At 45.0% G+C, this 17,299-nt stretch overlaps 1 long non-coding RNA gene and 1 gene segment (V, D, J or C); both read left to right on the top strand.

The window, feature by feature from the left end:
* The first annotated feature begins 4,920 nt into the window (after window positions 1-4,920).
* Window positions 4,921-6,455, top strand: LOC311140718. Its single transcript, XR_014614176.1, has 2 exons — window positions 4,921-5,157; window positions 5,854-6,455. It is a non-coding gene; the product is annotated as an uncharacterized lncRNA (long non-coding RNA).
* An 8,556-nt stretch (window positions 6,456-15,011) lies between these two features.
* Window positions 15,012-15,904, top strand: LOC311140056 (Ig kappa-b4 chain C region-like). The segment is given in 2 exons: window positions 15,012-15,020; window positions 15,593-15,904.
* Window positions 15,905-17,299: the final 1,395 nt, after the last annotated feature.

The following is a 17,299-nucleotide window of genomic DNA, read 5'->3' as shown; positions in this document are numbered from 1 at the left end:
CGTCTAATGAGGGAGACCAAAGCGCAGCGCGTTGAGCGAACATGACTTTATTAAATTAAAGTACTCACTACAAAAACAACGACGAATCGTGAAGTCCTCAGTTACAATGACTGACAAGGAACAAAAACCCACAACACTAAGGTGAACACTGACAGTTTAAATATGGCTCCCAATCAGAGATAACGAGCCGACAGCTGACACTCGTTACCACTGATTGGGAGTCACACGACCAAACAAGGAAACACAACCAAATACAACACAACCAATACCAAACACAACCAAATGAACACACCCTGGCTCAAAATACACAGTCCCGGAGCCAGAGCGTGACAATGATGTCCTTCTGGACAGACTGGAGAGGTGGGTTGGCCTCTCCGGTCCAGTTCTGAATTGGTTGAGGACCTATTTAACCTGTCGAGAGTTTTTAGACACCCTTGGTGACCATAATTAAGAGAAAATACAAATCACAGGTGGCATTCTACAAGGTTCGATTTTGGTTTCAGTACTGTTCAGTTTACATATGTTACCATATGGAACCGTTATCAGGAAGCACCACATTGATTTTCACTGCTGCGCAGCGATGCACAACTTTACATTTCTGTGGCACCAGAGGATTTCAACTCCATGGATAAATTATTAGACTGTATTAGTTATTTAAATACTTGGATGGCTCACAACTTCCTCCAGCTAAATCAAGACAAGACGGAGTGTCACGTTCGTTGAGAGACGGGTCAGACCAAGGTGCAACGTGGTATGCGTACATGTTTATTAGAATGAATAAACACTAGACAAAACAACAAAAGCAACGTAACGTGAAGCTCAACAGTGGCTACACACGACAAGCCAAACACGAGTCAAGATCCCACAACTAAGGTAGGCAACCAGGCTACCTAAGTATGATCCCCAATCAGAGACAACAATCGACAGCTGCCTCTGATTGGGAACCACACCCGGCCAATATAGATCTAAAGATACTAGATCTCCACATAGAATGACACATTACATAGATACTCACACCCTGACCAAACCAACTAGCGATCTCTATGTCAGGGCTTGACAGTACCTCCCCCCCAAAGGTGCATACTCCGGCCGCACCAACCTGACTCATTAGGGGAGGGTCTGGGTGGGCATTCAGCCTCTGAGGCGGCTCCGGCTCCGGGCGTGATGACCTCTCCCTCTTTGCCTCCCCGTTGCACCCCTGGTCTGGTCTGGTCTGGACCTCGGCGCGATCCTTCCCCTCTCCTTCCTCCCACGATGCACCAAGCCCTGTCTGGACCCTGGTGTGGGAGGCCCCGAACCTGGAGAGGGGCTGACGTCTGGGCCTGGAGTGGAGCCGCTGACCGGAGCTGAACTGGACCCCGGTGGAGCGGACTACTCTGGCTCCGGAGTGGAGCCGCTGACCGGAGCTGGACTAGGCACCGGTGGAGCGGACTACTCCGGCTCCGGAGTGGATCCGCTGACCGGAGCTGAACTGTACCCCGGTGGAGCGGACTGCTCTGGCACTGGACTGGAGCAGCTGATCAGAGCTGGACTGGGCCCCGGTGGAGCGGACTGCTCTGGCACTGGAGTGGAGAAGCTTACCGGGCTGCGGACACGCACCACTGGTCTGGTGCGAAGAACAGGCATGGGCCGCACCGGGCTGGGAACACGCACCACTGGTCTGGTGCGAGGAGCAGGCACGGGCCGTGCCGGACTGGAGACGCGCACCACTGGTTTGGTGCGAGGAGCAGGCACAGGCTGTGCCGGACTGGGAACACGCACCACTGGTCTGGTGCGAGGAGCAGGCACGGGGCGTACCGGGCTGGCGACACGCACCACTGGTTTGATGCGAGGAGCAGGCACGGGCTGTGCCGGACTGGATACACGCACCATTGGTTTGGTGCAGGGAGCAGGTACGGGCTGTGCCGGACTGGGAACACGCACCACTGGTCTGGTGCGAGGAGCAGGAACGGGCCGTGCCGGACTGGATACACGCACCACTGGTTTGGTGCAGGGAGCAGGTACGGGTCGTACTGGACTGGATACGCGCACCACTGGTTTGGTGCGGGGAGCAGGTACGGGGCGTACCAGGCTGGGGAGGCGCACTGGTGACACAGTGCGTAGAACCGGAGCAGGATATACTGGACCGTGGAGGCGTACTGGAGGTCTGGAGTGTACAGCTGGCACAACCCGTCCTGGCTGGATGCCCACATTCGCACGACACGTGCGGGGCACTGGCACAGGACACATTGGGCTGTGAATGCACACTGGTGACACAGTGCGTATCTCCGCATACCTTGGTTCCTCAATGAACACACACTCCTTTTTTTGCCTGACCAGCTCTTCTCTCCGTGCATCCACTACTTCCTTCTCCCTACGGGCCTCCTGCAGCGCCTCCTCTTGAAGGGAGCTCTCCTGCTCAATTCTCACTATCAGCCCCCGTAATGTGGTGGCCTCCTCTCTTAAACTGCAGATCCGCAGGTCTTGGAGGACCACTAAAAGAGCGGCCTCCTCCTCTACAGTCAGCACTTTCACGGCCTCCTGCTGCCTCGTCGTCCACCCCGTGTGCCCCCCAAAAATTTTTATTGGGGCTGCTTCTCAGGCTTTCTTCGTGACCAAGTCTTTTTAAGTTGCCGTTTCTCCTCCCTTGCTGCCTCTGTCTGCTCCCAAGGAAGGCAATCCATCCCAGCATGGATCTCTTCCCATGTCCATGAAACCTTACCATTTAATATCTCCTCCCAAGTCCATGATTTATGCTTCTCCTGGGCACGCTGCTTGGTCCTTGTTTGGTGGGATCTTCTGTTACGTTCATTGAGAGACGGGTCAGACCAAGGTGCAGCGTGGTATGCGTACATGTTTATTAGAACGAATAAACACTAGACAAAACAACAAAAGCAACGTAACGCGAAGCTCAACAGTGGCTACACACAACAAGCCAAACACGAGTCAAGATCCCACAACTAAGGTAGGCAACCAGGCTACCTAAGTATGATCCCCAATCAGAGACAACGATCGACAGCTGCCTCTGATTGGGAACCACACCCGGCCAATATAGATCTAAACATACTAGATCTCCACATAGAATTACACATTACATAGATACTCACACCCTGACCAAACCAACTAGCGAACTCTATGTCAGGGCGTGACACGGAGGTACTTATTGTTGGAGCCAAATAACAGAGAGAGAATCTAGTCACACATTTTAATTAACGGGCAATAAAGATAAAACACCAGGTAAAAAAACCTAGGTGTTATTTTAGATTCTGAATAAAATTTCGATTCACACATTAGGAATGTGACCAAAATAGCTTTTTACCACCTGAGGAACATTGCCAAGATGCGGCCGTTTCGCTCTCAGACTGATACAGAGAGACTCATCAATGCTTTCAATACAAGCAGGCTTGACTGCTGTGATGCTCTCCTGTCTGGTCTACCCATGAAAGCCATTGGTCAACTGCAAAACATACAGAATGCTGCAGCACGGGTACTGATCAAGACCAGACGTAGAGTACACATTACAGCGCTTTAAAGATCTCTGCACTGGCTGCCTGTGAGTTTTAGAATTAATTTTAAGATTGTTTTTTAAATCAATCCACGATTGTGCACCCCAATACATGTCAGACATGCTTTTAAGTTATGTTCCCAGTAGGTCCCTCAGGTCCTCTGGCAGTGGCCTTTTAACTATCCCAAAGCCTAGGACGAAGAGACATTGAGAGGCAGCCTTTAGTTATTATGCCCCCAGCCTCAGGTATAGCCTGCCAGAGAACCCGAGGGGCCCGAAAATGTGGAAATATTTAAAAGAGATCTTAAAACATATCTAGTAGTAGTAGTAGTAGTAGTAGTAGTAGTAGTAGTAGTAGTTGTTGTTGTTTTTGTTGTTGTAGTAGTAGTAGTAGTAATAGTAGTAGTTGATGACCCTCTCCACTCCTCTTCTCCCCTCTCCTCTCCTACTATAGAGTTGTGGTAGCTGACCCGCCTCTCTCCTCCAGCTAGTCTCCCTGTCAGGAGGAGGAGGAGGAGGAGGAGGAGGAGGAGGAGGAGGAGTAGTACCACCTTGAAAGCAAGTGTCCAGATGGTGATAAAAGTCATGGTTGTTGTGGGTTCTGTTGTCATGAAGGACAGCTCTCAGTCATCAAGTGTTAAACTCACAGCGCTATAAACACTCTTAGAGCAGATGCATTATGCAAATGAGTGTTTCAAATCTATTTCAGTTTCCAAGTAGGCTCCCATCATAAGAATATAATTATCTTGCATAAGTTTGCTTTTCTAATAATAGTAATTAGGTGGGTGCTTATATTTGTCCTATTTCACACATGTGTATTATACGGGGATTGGATATGTTTTTTGGGGGGGATATCCCAACTCCCCCTGAGACATCCTCAGAGAGTGGGGTCACGGCCAGCATCTGCCATTATAAACGGCGACCCTGGAGCAATTAGGGTTAAGTGCCTTGCTAAAGGGCACATCGACAGATGTTTCGCCATGTCGTCCTGGGGATTTGAACTAGCAGCCTTTTGGTAAATAGGCCAACGCTCTAACATCAAACAGCAACTTTTACTCAAATAACTTATGTATGGCAACTTTTATGTCACACCACCATTTATTTTTATTCTGATGATGATCAGACATAATTAACTGTCTGTTCACTCATGCTTGGTCTCTTATGTAAGTTCCTCTAATCAGTTAGTGAACACTTCTCTAAACTAAAGCTGGTAGGATTCCTCTGGTAGTGTTGTCTGTCTGTGACTTTACCACAACTGTTAAATCTGAGATCAACATCTTTAATAAAGGAATATAAAACATGGATCACTATCAGTACTGCTGCTGCTGTTGTCTTTCATTTGGACAATATGGAGGACTACTAGCAACACTGGAGCTAATACTGGACAGTACTTACAGACTAGGAGAACATCTGATACACAGAGGAAGGAAAAAATACTAATATCTGGTTTTAAGATACAAATCATATTTGTATTATCTAGAAACAGCTTATATAAAGTGTTTGTTCTACCTGGAAGATGTTAAAGTGTATTTGTGTTGATTATGATTCTGTATGAGTGATCTTCACTGTAACAGCTGCAGCATCACAACACAGAGAGGTTTTTGTACGATCAGTAATAGGGATTGTATCACTGTGGTACACTTTTGGTAGCGGCACCAGACTAGATGTTGGAAGTAAGTAACAAGCTCACTTGATATTTTTTCTGATTACACTTATTAAGTATGTTATTCTTACACTCTGTCTATGAAAATATTGCGATTTTAGATTTTCAAAATGTTTTAATTGCTTTTGACTGACCCTTCGTTCTAATAAAATTTTATTGAATCGAAATGTTAAATTGTAGGTTTATTTTTGTCTGATTTGTATGATTGCAGACTACAACTCTTAATTTTGGTAGGATCACTATTTAATAGCATTGGATATAGTAGTCATTATTGTTGTATTGAGTTCATGGTAGCCTTCACTGTTAGTGTGAAGACAAAAAGTCTCAGTTATGTTTGTAACCAACTTCATGAACTAACATGGTTGATATGTGATTAAAACTAATTTTTGCTCAGATTTTGCAAATACTATGAATATGAGAAGGCTATTCTGATCAGATCAATTCCTAAATAATATCTGTATGACATGTATAACTGACGCTGTATGACTTGTAACTCTACTTACTTAATACTTGTTCGGTTCATTATTCTGCTTTATCATATTACAGTTTGTGTTTTATCCACATCTTTTACCAATCTAACTTTTACATTAATATTTAGAAGGCATTTCCAAATCACTTTATTTTGATTTGTCCTTTGCTGAAGATAAGCTCTTACTGTAACTGTACTTGATGTAGTTACTTAGTTGATGTGTTCTGTTTGTTCCAGGTAACAGTTCCCCCACCCTCACCGTCCTGCCACCCTCTAGTGAGGAGCTGTCCAGTACAACAACAGCCACACTGATGTGTCTGGCCAACAAGGGCTTCCCCTCAGACTGGACCATGAGCTGGAAAGTGGACGGGACCAGCAAGAAGCAGGAGGCCAGTCCCGGGGTCCAGGAGAAGGACGGCCTGTACAGCTGGAGCAGCACACTGACTCTCACTGCCCAGGAGTGGACCAAGGCAGGAGAGGTGACCTGTGAAGCCCAGCAGAAATCCCAGACTCCAGTCACAAAGACCCTGAGGAGGGCTGACTGTTCTGGGTAGGACCCCTCAGTCACACCTCTGTGGAGAACAAAGCAGAGGAACAAGGATGCTTGTTCCTCTGCTTTGACTTGCTTTTTTCTAAAATCAGTCGTTCTCTGATTTAGTGATCACTCTGGTGTGGACTAACAGGGGGCTAGGCTTGAGTTCATGTGTCAATCCATTCTGTAGATTGAGATTTTGTTTTTTTTAGATTTAATGTGATCTGCTTTTATTCACTATCATGTTTGCTTTGATGCTTCGATTTTGTGATAATGGATTTAAATAAAGATTTCTTTTTGGAATGCATATTTTTGTTGTTTTTATTAATAAACTGGATCATAGATACTGTATATTTGCAATATTCTGGAAAAATATGTATTCAGTAAGGCTGATTAATGGTGTCTTTAAAAACTGTCAAGTCTAAAACTCACTCTAACATCATAATTGACCAGTATTTTATACTATCACAATATACTATGATATAATACAAGAGTTTCTGCCATGGTAGTAGTTGACTGTCTTCATTCATAAGGATACTGAGTCTGTGTCAGACATGTTTGACTTGACAGACTTTACAGTAATAAAAGAAGAACTATCAAACAGTCAACCGATATCTTGGACTCTCACGTGTGTTATAGGCTGTGATTCGACGCTAAATATATATATTTTTAAATTACAAATATTACAAGTGGTACTACTTCAAGATGTAGCAGTGTTTCCCAAACTCGGTCCTCGGGACCCCAAGGGGTGCACATTTAGTTTTTTACCCTAACACTACACAGCTGTTTCAAATTATCAAAGCTCGAATGATTAGCTTATAATTTTTTATCAGCTGTGTAAACCTAGAGCAAAAACCAAAACGTGCACCCCTTGGGGTCCAGAGGACCGAGTTTGGGAAACGCTGCTATATAGTGTAGTGACAGTCTTCTCTACCTCCAACCCCCTGGGAACAGAGTGAACATCTGGTGACAGTGCTGCTCTATTCTGGGACAAGCAGAACCACCCAGCCCTGTCTATGCAAATCTCAGTTTCACTCCCACAGATACCAGTCTAGTAGTTGAACAGTTTCACTGCCTGTAATACCCTGGACTGGGCCAGATGTGAGGGAGTGGACTGGTCTTAACCTCTATGGTGGATTCAGGGAGGGACTCATAACAGATATGCTACCATGTAATTAATTACAGATAAAATGGATATTATACTTTACATAGATAGTGTATGTAGTGTACATGTGTCTCATGTTTGAATCCAGCATCATGTCTCATTCACAGATCTAACAGTCAGTAACCTGCTCATGAAAACAGTTAATATAACGGTAGAAGATCACAATTTAAATCAGACATTTGGTTGAGGTCCATTTTGGGACTTGTTTTGGGGGGCAGAAGTGATTGTAACTTGGAAGTAATGTTGAGGTCAGAACACCTTTTGTTTTACATCTGTAGATCTTGCTTTAAATATTGACAGGTAATGTGTTTCAAAACTTCAAATAAATGTTATACACACTTAAAGGCCATGACAAATATAACAAGTTAAAACCATGATGATGATGTTAATGATGATGATGATGGTCATGTGAACTGAACGATTGCTTTCTAACCATATTGTCACATGTCACAGTTGACCTCATCTAGTGTTCCATGTCACTGTCTCTTCCCCCACAGCACCTGCAGTAGGTCCCAGCTGTAGCAGTACAGTCACTGTGCAGTCTGACTGAGGGAGGTTTTTGTATGGCTCTATATCACTGTGTGAACACATATTTACTATTAATGTAGTGTTCACTCTGACAGTAGTAATCTCCTGCATCTTCAGCCTGGACTCATTTTTATTTACATTTACATCATTTAGCAGACGCTCTTATCCAGAGTGACTTACAAATTGGTGCATTCACCTTATAGCCAGTGGGATAACCACTTTACAATATGTTTTTTTTTATTTCTTTGGGGTGGGGTAAGGGGGGGTAGAAGGATTACTTTATCCTATCCCAGGTATTCCTTAAAGAGGTGGGGTTTCAAGTGTCTCCGGAAGGTGGTGAGTGACTCCGCTGTCCTGGTGTCGTGAGGGAGCTTGTTCCACCATTGGGGTGCCAGAGCAGCGAACAGTTTTGACTGGGCTGAGCGGGAACTGTGCTTCCGCAGAGGTAGGGGGGCCAGCAGGCCAGAGGTGGATGAACGCAATGCCCTCGTTTGGGTGTAGGGACTGATCAGAGCCTGAAGGTACGGAGGTGCCGTTCCCCTCACAGCTCCATAGGCAAGCACCATGGTCTTGTAACAGATGCGAGCTTCAACTGGAAGCCAGTGGAGTGCGCGGAGGAGCAGGGTGACGTGAGAGAACTTGGGAAGGTTGAACACCAGACGGGCTGCGGCATTCTGGATGAGTTGTAGGGGTTTAATGGCACAGGCAGGGAGCCCAGCCAACAGCGAGTTGCAGTAATCCAGACGGGAGATGACAAGTGCCTGGATTAGGACCTGTGCCGCTTCCTGTGTAAGGCAGGGTCGTACTCTCCGAATGTTGTAGAGCATGAACCTACAGGATCGGCTCACCGCCTTGATGTTAGTGGAGAACGACAGGGTGTTGCCAAGGCTCTTTGCACTCTGGGAGGAGGACACAACGGAGTTGTCAACCGTGATGGTGAGATCATGGAACGGGCAGTCCTTCCCCGGGAGGAAGAGCAGCTCAGTCTTGCCGAGGTTCAGCTTGAGGTGGTGATCCGTCATCCACACTGATATGTCTGCCAGACATGCAGAGATGCGATTCGCCACCTGGTTATCAGAAGGGGGAAAGGAGAAGATTAGTTGTGTGTCGTCTGCGTAGCAATGATAGGAGAGGCCATGTGAGGACATGACAGAGCCAAGTGACTTGGTGATTAGCGAGAATAGGAGAGGGCCTAGAACTGAGCCCTGGGGGACACCAGTGGTGAGAGCACGTGGTGCGGAGACAGATTCTCGCCACCCCACTTGGTAGGAGCGACCTGTCAGGTAGGACGCAATCCAAGAGTGAGCCATCGCCGGAGATGCCCAACTCGGAGAGGGTGGAGAGGAGGATCTGATGATTCACAGTATCAAAGGCAGCAGACAGGTCTAGAAGGACAAGAGCAGAGGAGAGAGAGTTAGCTTTAGCAGTGCGGAGAGCCTCCGTGACACAGAGAAGAGCAGTCTCAGTTGAATGACCAGTCTTGAAACCTGACTGGTTTGGATCAAGAAGGTCATTCTGAGAGAGATAGTAAGAGAGTTGGCTAAAGACGGCACGCTCAAGAGTTTTGGAGATAAAATAAAGAAGGGATACTGGTCTGTAGTTGTTGACATCGGAGTGATCGAGTGTAGGTTTTTTGAGAAGGGGTGCAACTCTCGCTCTCTTGAAGACGGAAGGGACATAGCCAGCGGTCAAGGATGAGTTGATGAGCGAGGTGAGGTAAGGGAGAAAGTTTCCGGAAATGGTCTGGAGAAGAGAGGAGGGGATAGGGTCAAGCGGGCAGGTAATTCGGCGGCCGGCCGTCACAAGTCGCAAGATTTCATCTGGAGAGAGAGGGGAGAAATAAGTCAAAGCATAGGGTAGGGCAGTGTGAGCAGGACCAGCAGTGTCATTTGACTTAACAAACGAGGATCAGATGTCGTCAACCTTCTTTTCAAAATGGTTGACGAAGTCATCCACAGAGAGGGAGGAGGGGGGGGATGGGGAGGAGGTTTCAGCAGGGAGGAGAAGGTGGCAAAGAGCTTCCTAGGGTTAGAGGCAGATGCTTGGAATTTAGAGTGGTAGAAAGTGGCTTTAGCAGCAGAAACAGAGGAAGAAAATGTAGAGAGGAGGGAGTGAAAAGACGCCAGGTCCACAGGGAGTCTAGTTTTCCTCAATTTCCGCTCGGCTGCCCGGAGCCCTGTTCTGTGAGCTCGTAATGAGTCGTCAAGTCACGGAGCAGGAGGGGAGGACCGAGCCAGCCGGGAGGATAGGGGACATAGAGAGTCAAAGGATGCAGAAAGGGAGGAGAGGAGGGTTGAGGAGGCAGAATCAGGAGATTGGAGGGAGAAGGATTGAGCAGAGGGAAGAAAATGATGGTAGGATGGAAGAGGAGAGAGTAGCGGGAGAGAGAGAACGAAGGTTGCAACGGCGCATTACCATCTGAGTAGGGGCAGAGTGAGTAGTGTTGGAGGAGAGCGAGAGAGAAAAGGATACAAAGTAGTGGTCGGAGACATGGAGGGGAGTTGCAGTGAGATTAGTAGAAGAACAGCATCTAGTAAAGATGAGGTCAAGCGTATTGCCTGCCTTGTGAGTAGGGGGGACGGTGAGAGGGTGAGGTCAAAAGAGGAGAGGAGTGGAATGAAGGAGGCAGAGAGAAATGAGTCAAAGGTAGATGTAGGGAGGTTAAAGTCACCCAGAACTGTGAGGGGTGAGCCATCCTCAGGAAAGGAACTTGTCAAGCTCATTGATGAACTCTCCAAGGGAACCTGGAGGGCGATAAATGATAAGGATGTTAAGCTTGAATGGGCTAGTGACTGTGACAGCATGGAATTCAAATGAGGAGATAGACAGATGGGTTAGGGGAAAAATTGAGAATGTCCACTTGGGAGAGATGAGGATTCCTGTGCCACCACCCCGCTGACCAGATGCTCTCGGGTATGCGAGAACACATGGTCAGACGAGGAGAGAGCATTAGGAGTAGCAGTGTTTTCAGTGGTAATCCATGTTTCCGTCAGCGCCAAGAAGTCGAGGGACTGGAGGGTAGCATAGGCTGAGATGAACTCTGCCTTGTTGGCCGCAGAACGGCAGTTCCAGAGGCTGCCGGAGACCTGGAACTCCACGTGGGTTGTGCGTGCAGGGACCACCAGGTTAGAGTGGTAGCAGCCACGCGGTGTGAGGCGTTTGTATAGCCTGTGCGGAGAGGAGAGAACATGGATAAACAGACGCATAGTTGACAGGCTACATAAAATGGCTACAATAATGCAAAGGAGATCGGAATGAAATGAACTAAACATCTGGGAAAGCGAGAGAGTGGGGCCTCCCTCACTTACGTTTCACTGAAACACCCAAATATAACTCTCCCAACTTCCACCTCAGAAACTATAATTGTTGTAAACTACAGCGGTTCAATGTTTTCTAGGAATAGACTAACTTAGTTTGGACTCCACTGATGGTCAGAGTGAAGTTACTCCCAGATCCACTGCCACTGAATCTAGATGGAGTCCCAGACTGAATGGTTTTAGCCAAGTATATTAGGAGTTTAGGAGCTCCTCCAGGTTTCTGTTGGTACCAGGCCAACCACTGTCCATTGCTGTCACAGTCAAATATTTTACCTTGAATCCAGAGGGCAAATATCCAGATAAAGATGGTGATAAAAGTAATGGTTGTTGTGGAGTCTGTTGTCATGAAGGACAGCTCTCAGTCATGAAGTGTTAAACTCACAGGGATATCAACACTCCCAGACCACTGAAGCATGTGCTGCCAATGCAAAGTATCCTCTCTATGCAAATGGGACTCCTGGAGCAAGGCAGATAACGTATGCCTCATTTGGTAATATATGGGATACACACTGAGTGTCCAAGACATTAGGAACGCCTTCCTAATATTGAGTTCCACCCCCAATTTTGCCCTCAGAGCAGACTCAATTTGTCGGGTCATGGACTCTATAAGGTGTCGAAAGTGTTCCTTCCACAGGGATGCTGGCCCATGTTGACTCCTATGCTTCCCACAGCCATGAAGGGATGCACCTGATTGGCAATTTAAACGTTGCTCCACTTTTATCAAGGGCCCAATGTGTGCCATGAAAACACGCCCCACACTACCACACCACCAACGTTGACACACAGCTTTTTGGATGCATGTACTCATGTGGTTTTGTCCATACCCTAGTCCTCCCATCAGCGTGAAACAGCAGGAACAGGGATTCATCAGATCAAGCAATATTTTTCCAATTCTCCAGTGTCCAGTATTTCCGTTCCATAGCCCACTGCAAACTCAGTTTCTTGTTTTTTTGCTGAAAGAAGTGTAACTTTGTAAGGATGTCGGCTGCCATACCCCATTCGTGTCAAGGTACGATGAGTTGTGCATTCTTTTATGGGTCTTTGGTCACAAATGTTGTACTAGTCTGTCAGTTGACTAACTGTAGCCCGTCTGTTGCTCTGCACAATTCATGTCAGGCTCCTTTGTCCTCTTCCATCAATTACCCGTTTTCGACCACTGGCCTGCCGTTGGCTGAATGTCCTTTGGGTGGTGGACCATTCTTGATACACATGGGAAACTGTTGACTGTGAAAAACCCAGCAGCGTTGCAGTTCTTGACACACAAACCGGTGCGCCTGGCACCTAGTACCATACCCCGTTAAAAGGCACTTCAACATCTACACTGATTGAAGTGGATTTATCAAGTGACATCAATAAGCGATCACAGCTTTCACCTGGATTCAACTTGTCAGTATGTCATGGAATGTTCCTAATGTTTTGTGCACTCAGTGTATATCATCCATTGTGTGACTGTTTTCATTTTGAGGTGTTGGTCGGTCAAATAATAAAGGGAACCTATAAAACTCTAGACTGTAGTCCTCGACACCAACACTGGTCTAGTCCTCAACACTATCATTGGTCTAGTCCCGAACACTATCACTGGTCTAGTCCCTAACACTAGCACTGGTCTAGTCCTCAACACTATCACTGGTCTAGTCCTGAACACTATCACTGGTCTAGTCCTCAACACTATCACTGGTCTAGTCCTCAACACTATCACTGGTCTAGTCCTGAACACTATCACTGTTCTAGTCCCTAACACTATCACTGGTCTAGTCATGAACACTATCACTGGTCTAGTCCTCAACACTATCACTGTTCTAGTCCCTAACACTTTCACTGGTCTAGTCCTGAACACTATCACAGGTCTAGTCCTCAGTACTATCACTGGTCTAGTCCTCAACACTATCACTGGTCTAGTCCTGAACACTATCCCTGGTCTAGTCCTGAACACTATCACTGGTCTAGTCCTGAACACTATCACTGGTCTAGTCCTCAACACTATCACTGGTCTAGTCCTCAGTACTATCACTTGTCTAGTCCTGAACACTATCACTGGTCTAGTCCTCAACACTATCACTGGTCTAATCCTCGGTACTATCACTGGTCTAGTCCTGAACACTATCACTGGTCTAGTCCTCAACACTATCACTGGTCTAGTCCTCAGTACTATCACTGATCTAGTCCTCAACACTATCACTGGTCTAGTCCCTAACACTATCACTGGTCTACTCTTCAGTACTATCACTGGTCTAGTCCTCAGTACTATCACTGGTCTAGTCCTCAGTTATATCACTGATCTAGTCCTCAACACTATCACTGGTCTAGTCCTCAACACTATCACTGGTCTAGTCCTCAACACTATCACTGGTCTAGTCCTGAACACTATCACTGGTCTAGTCCTCAGTACTATCACTGGTCTAGTCCTGAACACTCTCTCTGGTCTAGTCCTCAGTACTATCACTGGTCTAGTCCTCAACACTATCACTGGTCTAGTCCCTAACACTATCGCTGGTCTAGTCCTCAACACTATCACTGGTCTAGTCCTCCTCCACAGCACCTGCAGCTAAGACTGTCTGAGAGTGGTCTGAGTGGGAGAGGGGAAAAAGGAAAAATAGCTGTTATTGGCAGAGAGATTTGGAACTCTCTTTGTTATTGGTCTATTAACTAATTTGCTACATGGTAATGTCACCATGGAAAGCCGAACCTCCCTCAAATGCAAACGTGCTAATTAGAAGGTCCTATGTACAGTACATCATATTTTCAACTAGGAACAATCATGAAATAACACTGATCCATTTTTTTCATACTTTTACAGTGTTAGTTTCATCAGCTGTTGTACAATATTATATAAAACACAAGAAAAACTGAATTTTGACTGCACAGAGCCTTTAATGGATTACTGGTGGTTTTACAGCAGTGGAGAGTAACTGCAGTATGTGACCTGAAAGGACAGCTTTCACTGCAGGATCTGAGTCATAGTGATCTGCCCTCGGGATACTGAGAAAATAATAACACATTGTCAAGATCAGATTCCATTTAAGATCAGTTTTCTTTAACATAATATGCTTTAGAATTCAACAGCAACTTCAACTTGAAAGCAAATGACAAGCATCAAGATGAAGGGGTCTATTCAATCCGTATTGCTGAAGTTCAGCGTTAAGCGTGATTGGAATTTAAAGGCAATGTTCCTGTGTTAGCGGAGACTGCATTCACGGTAAACGCTGCATATGGGGTGGCAGGTAGCCTAGCGGTTAAGAGGTCGCTAGTTCGAATCCCTGAGCCTACTAGGTGAAAAGTCTGTCGATGTGCCCTTTAGTAAGGCCCTTATTGCTCCTGTAAGTCCCTCTGGATAAGAACATCTGCTAAGTGAAGTAAATGTAATATGTCAGCTCAATCAAAAATTATCTTGACATTTCTATCCGGCAATCTGGAACACTTCAACGATACAACTTTTATTTCAGATGAAGGGCTCTATTCAATCCGTATTGCTGAAGTTCAGCGCTAAAGCCCAATTGAAATGTAAAGGCTTCAGCGATACAGATTGAATACAGCCCTAACTGTCACTTCACGCATGCTTGGACTCTTATGAAAGTTTCTCAAATCAGTTACTGAACATTTCTCTAACATTTTTGGGTTTGTTTTATACCTTTCTATTATATAATAAAACTATAATGTTTTTCATTTAATCAAAAAACGATTTCAAATGAAGAATATAACATTATATTTGGCCAGTATTCCTATGTGCTCATGATTTAAACCACAGTCTAAAAAAATTAAGTATTCAGCTTGCCCAATGGTCAGGAGGTTTTTGTACCAGCAGTTATAGGGATTGTATCACTGTGGTACACTTTTGGCAGAGGCACCAGACTTGATGTTGGAAGTAAGTTTCTTGATGTTTGTCTGATTCCATTAATTTTCTTAAACTCTTTAATCTCTATTAAAACATTTAGATTTGAGATAATTTACTTTCCAAAAATATTGTTATATATTGATTTTGAAAGAGCCTTCTTTCAACAGTTTATTTAATCAAAATGTTAAATTGCGGGAATTTTTTTGTATGTTTTATTTGTATGATTGCAGACTATATAACTCTTATTCTGGTATGATAACTATAATATTTGTTATTGTAGTCATCAGTGCATTGTGTTCATGATAGCCACAAAGGGTCTCTGTTATGTTTGTATCCAACCTCTTGGATTCTGCAAAATACTACAAATATGAGTATTCTGATGAGAAACGATCCTAAAAAAATATATGTATGACAAAGTAATGCTAAAGTTAAACACGTCATACTTGTATGCTTTCTGCTTGTATACTTTATACTTTAATCTGCTTTCATATCACACTAATGTTTGTGTTTTCTTCACGTCTTTTAGCAATCTAATCTAAGTTTTAGAAGTAATTTCCAAAGTACTTTGTTTTGATGTAGTTGATATATTCTGTTTGTTCCAGGTAACAGTTCCCCAACCCGTCCTGCCCCCCTCTAGTGAGGAGCTGTCCAGTAAGTCAACAGCCACGCTGATGTGTCTGGCCAACAAGGGCTTCCCCTCAGACTGGACCATGAGCTGGAAAGTGGACGGGACCAGCAAGAAGCAGGAGGTCAGTCCCGGGGTCCTGGAGAAGGACGGCCTGTACAGCTGGAGCAGCACACTGACTCTCACTGCCCAGGAGTGGACCAAGGCAGGAGAGGTGACCTGTGAAGCCCAGCAGAAATCCCAGACTCCAGTCACCAAGACCCTGAGGAGGGCTGACTGTTCTGGGTAGGACCCCTCAGTCACACACCCCTGTGGAGAGAGGATGCTGGTTCCTCTGCTTTGACTAGCTTTGCTCTAAAATCAGTAATTCTCTGATTTAGAGATCACTCTGGTGTGGACTAACAGGGGGCTTGGCTTGAGTTCATGTGTCAATCCATTCTGTAGATTGAGATTGTGTTCGTTTTAGATTTGATGTGATCTGCTTTTATTCACTATCATGTTTGCTTTGATGCTTCGATTGTGTGATAATGGATTAAAATAAATATTTCTTTTTGAAATGCATATTTTTGTTGTTTCTATTAATAAACAGTATCATAGATACTGTATATTTGTAATATTCTGGAAAAATATGTATTCAGTAAGGCTGATTAATGGTGTCTTTAAAAACTGTCAAGTCTAAAACTCACTCTAACATCATAATGGACCAGTATTTAATACTATCACAATATATTATGATATAATAGAAGAGGTTCTGCCATGGTAGTAGTTCACTGTCTTCATTCATCAGGATACTGAGTCTGTGTCAGACCTGTTTGACTTGACAGACTTTACAGTAATAAAATAATAACTATCAAACAGTCAACCGATATCTTGGACTCTCACGTGTGTTGTAGGCTGTGATTCGACGCTAAATATATATATATTTTTAAATTACAAATATTACAAGTGGTACTACTTCAAGATGTAGCAGTGTTTCCCAAACTCGGTCCTCGGGACCCCAAGGGGTGCACATTTAGTTTTTTACCCTAACACTACACAGCTGATTCAAATTATCAAAGCTCGAATGATTAGCTTATAATTTTTTATCAGCTGTGTAAACCTAGGGCAAAAACCAAAACGTGCACCCCTTGGGGTCCAGAGGACCGAGTTTTGGAAACGCTGCTATATAGTGTAGTGACAGTCTTCTCTACCTCCAACCCCCTGGGAACAGAGTGAACATCTGGTGACAGTGCTGCTCTATTCTGGGACAAGCAGAACCACCCACACTCCCTCACATCTTGCCCTGTCTATGCAAATCTCAGTTTCACTCCCACAGATACCAGTCTAGTAGTTGAACAGTTTCACTGCCTGTAATATCCTGGACTGGGCCAGATGTGAGGGAGTGGACTGGTCTTAACCTCTATGGTGGATTCAGGGAGGGACTCATAACAGATATGCCACCATGTAATTAATTACAGATAAAATGGATATTATACTTTACATAGATAGTGTATGTAGTGTACATGTGTCTCATGTTTGAATCCAGCATCATGTCTCATTCACAGATCTAACAGTCAGTAACCTGCTCATGAAAACAGTTAATATAACGGTAGAAGATCACAATTTAAATCAGACATTTGGTTGAGGTCCATTTTGGGACTTGTTTTGGGGGGCTGAAGTGATTGTAACTTTGAAGTAATGTTGA

Source organism: Coregonus lavaretus (assembly GCF_964263955.1).
Source record: "Coregonus lavaretus genome assembly, chromosome: 13".
Classification (NCBI taxonomy): Eukaryota; Metazoa; Chordata; class Actinopteri; order Salmoniformes; family Salmonidae; genus Coregonus; species Coregonus lavaretus.
This window is presented reverse-complemented; position numbering and strand designations above follow the sequence as displayed.